We start from the raw sequence: 8,125 nt of genomic DNA, 5'->3' as shown, positions 1-8,125 counted from the left end.
AAGATCCACTGATGAGTGTTAAAAGTCGAGGAAGAAACTTTAAGTTGAAGCCAGATATTTGCCTAGCTTCAAAATATGTATCTTTCCTGAGATACTTAATGTTCATTGTGGCAGTTTAAACATATGTTCAAAAATTGTTTGATAATTCTCTCTGGAGGAAGTGAAGATTAGTTCTCTTCTTGAATGTGGACCAGACTTAGTGACTAGATTCTAATGAATAGATTATGGAACAGGAAATATAGTAACTTCATAAGAAGCCTAGCAGTAGCCCCCTTAACTGAGTGATAAAGATGAACGCAACCTGCAATAATCCATGTCAGTTCTCTGCACTCCCTCAGATCAGATAAGATCAGATCAGTTGCTCAGTCGTGTCTGACTCTTTGTGACCCCATGCATCGCAGCACGCCAGGCCTCCCTGTCCATCACCAACTCCCGGAGTTCACTCAGACTCACGTCCATCGAGTCAGTGATGCGATCCAGCCATCTCATCCTCTGTTGTCCCCTTCTCCTCTTGCCCCCAATCCCTCCTAGCATCAGAGTCTTTTCCAATGAGTCAACTCTTCGCATGAGGTGGCCAAAGTACTGGAGTTTCAGCTTTAGCATCATTCCTTCCAAAGAAATCCCAGGGCTGATCTCCTTCAGAATGGACTGCTTGGATCTCCTTGCAGTCCAAGGGACTCTCAAGAGTCTTCTCCAACACCACACTTCAAAAGCATCAATTCTTCAGTGCTCAGCCTTCTTCACAGTCCAACTCTCACATCCATACATGACCACAGGAAAAACCATAGCCTTGACTAGACGAACCTTTGTTGGCAAAGTAATGTCTCTGCTTTTGAATATGCTATCTAGGTTGGTCATAACTTTCCTTCCAAGGAGGAAGCGTCTTTTAATTTCATGGCTGCAGTCACCATCTGTAGTGATTTTGGAGCCCCCAAAAATAAAGTCTGACACTGTTCCCACTGTTTCCCCATCTATTTCCCATGAAGTGATGGGACCAGATGCCATGATCTTCATTTTCTGAGTGTTGAGCTTTAAGCCAACTTTTTCACTCTCCACTTTCACTTTCATCAAGAGGCTTTTGAGTTCCTCTTCACTTTCTGCCATAAGGGTGGTGTCATCTGCATATCTGAGGTTATTGATATTTCTCCTGGCAATCTTGATTCCAGTTTGTGTTTCTTCCAGTCCAGCGTTTCTCATGATGTACTCTGCATATAAATTAAATAAACAGGGTGACAATATACAGCCTTGACGAACTCCTTTTCCTATTTGGAACCAGTCTGTTGTTCCATGTCCAGTTCTAACTGTTGCTTCCTGACCTGCATGCAAATTTCTCAAAGATCAGGTGTTCTGGTATTCCCATCTCTTTCAGAATTTTCCACAGTTTGTTGTGATCCACACAGTCAAAGGCTTTGGCATAGTCAATAAAGCAGAAATAGATGTTTTTTTTCTGGAACTTTCTTGCTTTTTTGATGATCCAGTGGATGTTGGCAATTTGATCTCTGGTTCCTCTGCCTTTTCTAAAACCAGCTTGAACTAATATAATGCAACAACTAGGGCACATTCCTTCTGTGATAATCTTCCCACAAATCTGTAGCCTCAGTCTAATCATGAGTAAACATCTGAGAAACCCAAATTGAAGGACATTTTAAGAATGCTAAAATGACCAGTACTTTTTAAACTGTCAAGAATATAAAGACAAGGAAAGACTGACACAAACTGGAGGAGATGAAGGAGACACAATGCCTGAAAGTCAGGTGGAGTCCCGAATTGCCAAACAGAAAAAAAAAAGGAAGGAAAATTGGTAAAATTTGAATTGATAAATCCAATATATATAAGAATGAAAGAGTCCTGAAGGGTGGAAGAATTGAAGAGAGAGTTCACGTGGAAAAACTATGAGTATTAAAGGGAAATACAGGAAATACATGTTCAAAAAGAAAGATGAGTGATACAGAGTTTTGGGAGGTTGTGCAGCTAAAGGTTACCTTTATCTAAGAAACAGATGAAAGGGGGAAATAGTTTAGTATTTGTTTTCCTGCGAGGCAGCTTGTGCCCTGAACAGTGGAGTGGCATCACTAACCTCCTTCCCTGGGAACCACACTCTGTATCTCAGTATAGTCACGATTGCTTTAACTGTGTCTTTGAGCATCTGTGCTTTATTTCCATGTATCTTGTGCATCTAGTAACTAGATGGATCCTAAGAGCATTGCTTCTTTGGTTTATGCCGTTTCAGTTTATGAAAGGTTTTATAGGAATACTCTGGTTTCAGACAATGGAGAAAACCTGCAGTGTAAAATTAAAAGGTATGATGGCTAAGGTATTGAAAGTTGAGGAAATATGAGAGACATAAGAAAGTTAAGGCACTCTAGGGTAAATGGGTTAATGGAACTTGATAATTCCACCCAAGATATGATAAGAAAAGTGATGAAGAGAAAACAGTGATCTAGTTGCTCAGATTGCGAGTGAATAAAGAGGAATAACTGGTGGATTATTGAAGGTCAACAATAAAGAATAGTTTATAAAATATTGTGTGATTCGGAGAAGCTCTTTACATAGGAAGAAAGAGAAAACTTTGGGGAACTTCCACGTGGATATAGAAGCAGAGATGTCACAGCGCACAACCCCTTTGGTACACGGTGCAAACATACCCTACTTAATAAATGATAGGTGAAGCGGGGGCCATAGGAGATAGTCACATTTCAGATAGAGCTACATAATGTTGATACATACATAATGTTGCTACATAATGTTGAGACATGTCTTGACATCCAGAGGGACAGGCAAAGATTTTACATGCAGAGTAACAGGCCAGACTGAAAACAATGTAGATGATGCAGAGCTATGGGCCAAGGATGGGACGTTAGCAGTGACTGAAGCTAACAGAGATGTACAATAAAATGGGATTGATTTCAGAGACTATATAGTAGGAGCTAAAGGAGGTTACATGGTTCTATAGTTTCTTTTTTAATATTGATTTACATGTCTTATTTTTGGCTGCATTGGGTCCTAGTTGTGGCATATGGAATCCTTCACTGAGGCGTGTGGGATCTTTTGTTGTGGTGTGCAGGCTCTGTTGTGCACGTGGGCTTCTCTCTAGTTGGGGTGAGTGGCCTTAGTAACCCCTGAGGCACGTGGGATCTTAGTTCCACCACGAGGGGTCAAACCAGCATCCGCTGCATTGGAAGGCAGATTCTTAACTACTGGACCACCAGGGAGGTCCTTATATCCCTTTTGTTAATAGGAGTTTCAGTTGGTCAGTGGCTTGGGTTTGGTACAATATAGCTTCATATCAACACTAATATCAATACTTCATATCAGTACTAATTGATTGGGCTTCTCAGGTCAGTCAGTGGGTAAAGAATCTGCCTATAATGCAGGAGACACAGGTTCACTCCCTAGGTAAGGAAGATCCCCTGGAGGAGGGCATGGCAACCCACTCCTGTATTCTTGCCTGGAGAATCCCATGGACAGAGAAGCCTGTCTAGCTACAGTTCATGGGGTTGCAGGGTCAAATATGACTGAAGCAGTTGAGCGTGCATCAATACTAAGGAGTATGAAGGTGTAATGTAGTGTCTCCCTTAAATTGTGCTATTGACTAAGTCCAGGCCAGAAGTGCTTTTGAACTCTGGTATCGGAGAAGACTCTTGAGAGTCCCTCGGATTCCAAGGAGATCCAACCAGTCCATCCTAAAAGAGATCAGTCCTGGGTGTTCACTGGAAGCACTAATGCTGAAGTTGAAACTCCAATACTTTGGCCACCTGATGCGAAGAGCTGACTCATTTGAAAAGACCCTGATGCTGGGAAAGATTGAGGGCAGGAGGAGAAGGGGACAACAGAGGATGAGATGGTTGGATGGCCTCACTGACTCAATGGACATGGGTTTGGGTAGACTCCAGCAGTTGGTGATGGACAGGGAGGCCTGGCGTGCTGCAGTTCATGGGGTCACAAAGAGTCGGACACGACTGAGTGAACTGAACTGAACTGAAGCCAGAAGTTAATACATCCAGACAAGAACATATGCAACTTGAGAGACCAGGATTGATATTCCTATTTGGAATACTTGCCTGTTTTGTGGATTCATCTTCCAAGTCAGTTCAATGATTAAGATCCACGTAGGATACATCCAAAGTCACCTAGGTAATAAGTATAAAGATGCTGCTAATATGCCTCCTGAAAGTGAGTTGTTTTTAACAAGATAGGGCTGCTGGAGCAAACTAAAAGATCAAATTTCTTTTATAATGCATTTAGAATGTCAGGATTGCTTTGTAAATTTTAGGAGTTGTGTACTTGAGATATAACTTATAAAATTTTCAGATTGTTGGAGTCAAATGATACCCTGGAGATATCTTATTTAAGACTTTCATTTTTCAGAAGAAGAGAGAAAAATGACTTCTCCAAGACAAGCCAGCTAGACTTAAATAAATAAGACAAGTAAGATCACTAGACCTAGAATTTCTTTCATCTTTTTCTGAGGACACTGACAAAGGAATGAATTTTTAAGAGAAAAAATTATAGAAAGTAAACAGTTCACCAAAGTTCTAGGAAAGAACTGTGAAAAAATAAAAACTCAAATAAAAATTTTTAACACCTAAGGCTTCCAGGTTGAGACAAGCTGTCTCATGAGAAGTCAGTTTTGAGCAGAATTTAGGTAGAAGTTAATTGTGGAAAGAAGATAAAACTACAGATGGAGCATGTAAAATGCACAAGATAAGAAAACAGAAGCTGAAAGATTGATTTGGAAATCAAAATATTCCTTTCTCCTCTCTTACATGCCCTCATGTAAATCTCATCTTGCCACATTCTGTAACTATCCTACTGTTTATCAGGAGAACCACCGAAGATGCTTCCCTTAATTTCTAAGAGCCTCAGTTTCCATCTCTGTCCATGGTACAAGAATTGTACATGACTTCTCTCTCATTGCAAAGTTTGTCCTGAAGCCAGTGAGAAGGACTGACCAAATGAAAAGTAAGGGGTCCTTTAATAAGTATGCTAGGATTTGGTCTAAGAAGTTTCCTTTAGGTAGGCCAGTAATCCTGAAATCTATGGTTTCATTTAATTTAAACTCCTATATTAAATAAGATTATACTAGTAGTAAATCATCCTAAGTTTTATTTCACTCAAAAATATGTGGTATGACTCATTTGAATGCCTACTATAATGAGCAACAATAGCAATAAAAAATGCTTTGAGTTCATTTACCATACTTAAACTCACTTTTTATTTGATCTTCAAGGAATATGAATTCATAAAATTAGCTACAGATGAGAAAACTTGTCTTTTTTAATAAGCTAAAACCATTTTATTATGATCACAAACTCATAATTCAGATTCTTTGTTTAGATTTTGATTTGGGTTTTCTCTAAAATATCAGTGTTTTTGTTTGGGTTTTTTCTTAACCTACACGCCCTCTGAAAAATCATAAATGTGTACCAATCTCCTTTGAGCACTTGATACATTTTATTCTGTTCAATGAAGTTGTATAAATATAATAAATCATAATTATAAAATTTTGGAGAGATAAACATTAATATTGCTTTGTTAGATAGAAATATTTGATCAGAACACATTTTGAAACATTGCATAGACACAAGATGATTTTTCAGTGTTTCCTCATAAGCAAAGTTATTAAATTCCCTAAAGAGGCCATCATTTTTCCATATTAATTCTCAAAATACTAACTTTAAGAATGGAAGGATTATGCTAATAAAGATTAAAGATGCAGTTTAAATTGGGGTAAATGTTTCAAGACAATAAAACTAAAAAAGATTCTAAACAGCACTGAATTGCACAAATGTCTGGGGAAATCTATGAATTAAGTATAGATCATCATCTCATAGTAACCTTTGATAGTTCTCATTAAAACTGCAGCAGTAGAATCTGTTAGAGGCCCCCAGAGAGATATTATGTGTAAATGCAGAAATTAAAAAATGAATATTGAATGATCCTATTGAGAAATTAAGGCCATTCAATTGTGTTAATGGTGGTCGTGTATCAGATCTATGTTTTTCATCTCTTCCTCTAAAAAGAAAATGAAAGCCTACATCTAATTTACAGATTTAATAGGACATAATTCAAGTAACACCTATTTTGCATAGTAATTAGCATTAGGACTTTTATAAAGTATTATATATACTATGTGGTATACATATTTATATTGTATATCTGAATATCAGTCAGTCAGTCAGTGTCCGTCGCTCAGTCGTGTCCAACCCTTTGCAACGCCACGGGCTGTACCTCACCAGGCTCCTCTGTCCATGGGATTCTCCAGGCAAGTATATTGGAGTGGGTTGCCATGCCCTCCTTCAGGGGATCTTCCTGACCCAGGGATCGAACCCATGTCTCTTAAGTCTCCTGCATTGGCAGCCTGGTTCTTTACCACTAGTGACACCTGGGAAGCCCCATATATGTGTATATATGTATGTATATGCATGTATATATTGAAATACACACATATATAAATACATATAAAATTGTATCACTTTGGTCCATCTCTTCAGGGCAAATAGATGGGGAAACAATGGAAACAGTCACAGGCTTTATTTTCTTTAGCTCCAAAATCACTGCAGATGGTGACTGCAGCCATGAAATTAAAAGAGGCTTGCTCCTTGGAAGAAAATGTATGACAAACCTAGACAGCATTTTAAAAAGCAGAGACATTACTTTGCCAACAAAGGTCCAAACAGTCAAAGCTTTGTTTTTGTGAGGGGACTTCCCTGGTGGCTCAGACGGTAAAGCGTCTGCCTACAATGCAGGAGATCCAGGTTCAATCCCTGGGTTGGGAAGGTCTCCTGGAGAAGGAAATGGCAACCCACTCCAGTATTCTTGCCTGGAAAATCCCATGGATGGAGAAGCCTGGTAGGCTACAGTCCATGGGGTCGCAAAGAGTCAGACATGACTGAGGGACTTCACTTTCACTTTCATGGATGTGAGTGCTGTGCTTAGTCGCTCAGTTGTGACTGATTCTTCGTGAGCCCGTGGAATGTAGCTGGCCATGCTCCTCTGTCCATGGATCTTCTCCAGGTAAGAATACTGGAGTGGTTTGCCATGCCCTCCTCCAGGGGAATCTTTCTAACCCAGGGTTCAAACCCATATCTCCTGCACTGCAGGCAGATTCTTTAGTGATTGAGCCACCAGGGAAGCCCATGGATGTGAGAGTTGGATGTAAAGAAAACTGAGCACCAAGGAATTGATGCTTTTGAACTGTGGTGTTGGAGAAGACTCTTGAGAGTCCCTTGGACTGCAAGGAGATCAAACCAGTCAATCCTAAAGGAAATCAGTCCTGAATATTCATTGGAAGGACTGATGCTAAAGCTGAAGTGCCAATAGTTTGGCCACCTGATGCTAAGAGCTGACTCATTAGAAAAGACCATGATGCTGGAAAAGATTGAAGTCAGGAGGCAAAGGGGACAAGAGAGGATGAGATGGTTTGATGATATGACCGACCCAATGGACGTGAGTTTGAGCAAGCTCCCGGAGATGCTGAAGGACAGGGAAGCCTGGCATGCTGTAGTCCATGGGGCCACAAACAGTTGGGCATGACTGAGCAACTGAACAACATATAAAATTGTCATATCTTTGGGCACTACTCTCTTCAACTTAAAAACATAAGTTTATAATGCAATGACATTCAATTTAATCTTTCTCTTTTAGCATAACCTGAGGAGTAATAGATAATTTAACATTTCAGGTCATAGATCTGTGTGATATCAGAATAAGTATGGAACTCTATTTAAAAAATGATTTCTAGAGTAAGGAGAAGAAGATCTAATTTTGTACAAATACACATTTACAGTTTCAGAGAAATTTGACTATAAGAAGACATCATAAACATTATTCAATTCCATCTAATGCTCTCTTTTTTAAATTGAGAATAACAAAGAAATACAGAGAGGTTAAGGGATTTCATACAAAATAACATAGCTATTTATTGGGAGATCTCAAACTAGAACCCAGATTGGCCCCGATCATGTTTCAAAAAGCCACATGAGTCACTGTTTTTGAAGGTAGTTCCATAATCACTTTTCATCTCAGAGAAAGAAAGATTAGTCTTGAATAGAGGAAAGTGGCTTATCAGGCTATTTTTTTGGTGTTCTGTATGAAGTTGTTCTTCAACAGAGAGTTAAGGCAC

General features: G+C 39.4%; 1 non-coding gene across 1 annotated transcript; it reads left to right on the top strand.

The window, feature by feature from the left end:
- Positions 1-6,707: 6,707 nt before the first annotated feature.
- On the top strand, positions 6,708-6,779 carry TRNAC-ACA (transfer RNA cysteine (anticodon ACA)). Its single transcript has one exon. It is a non-coding gene; the product is annotated as a tRNA-Cys (tRNA).
- Positions 6,780-8,125: the final 1,346 nt, after the last annotated feature.

Source organism: Bos taurus, chromosome 18, assembly GCF_002263795.3.
Source record: "Bos taurus isolate L1 Dominette 01449 registration number 42190680 breed Hereford chromosome 18, ARS-UCD2.0, whole genome shotgun sequence".
NCBI classification, from domain to species: domain Eukaryota; kingdom Metazoa; phylum Chordata; class Mammalia; order Artiodactyla; family Bovidae; genus Bos; species Bos taurus.
Note: the sequence above shows the minus strand (reverse complement) of the source record. Positions and strands in the feature narration are given on the sequence as shown.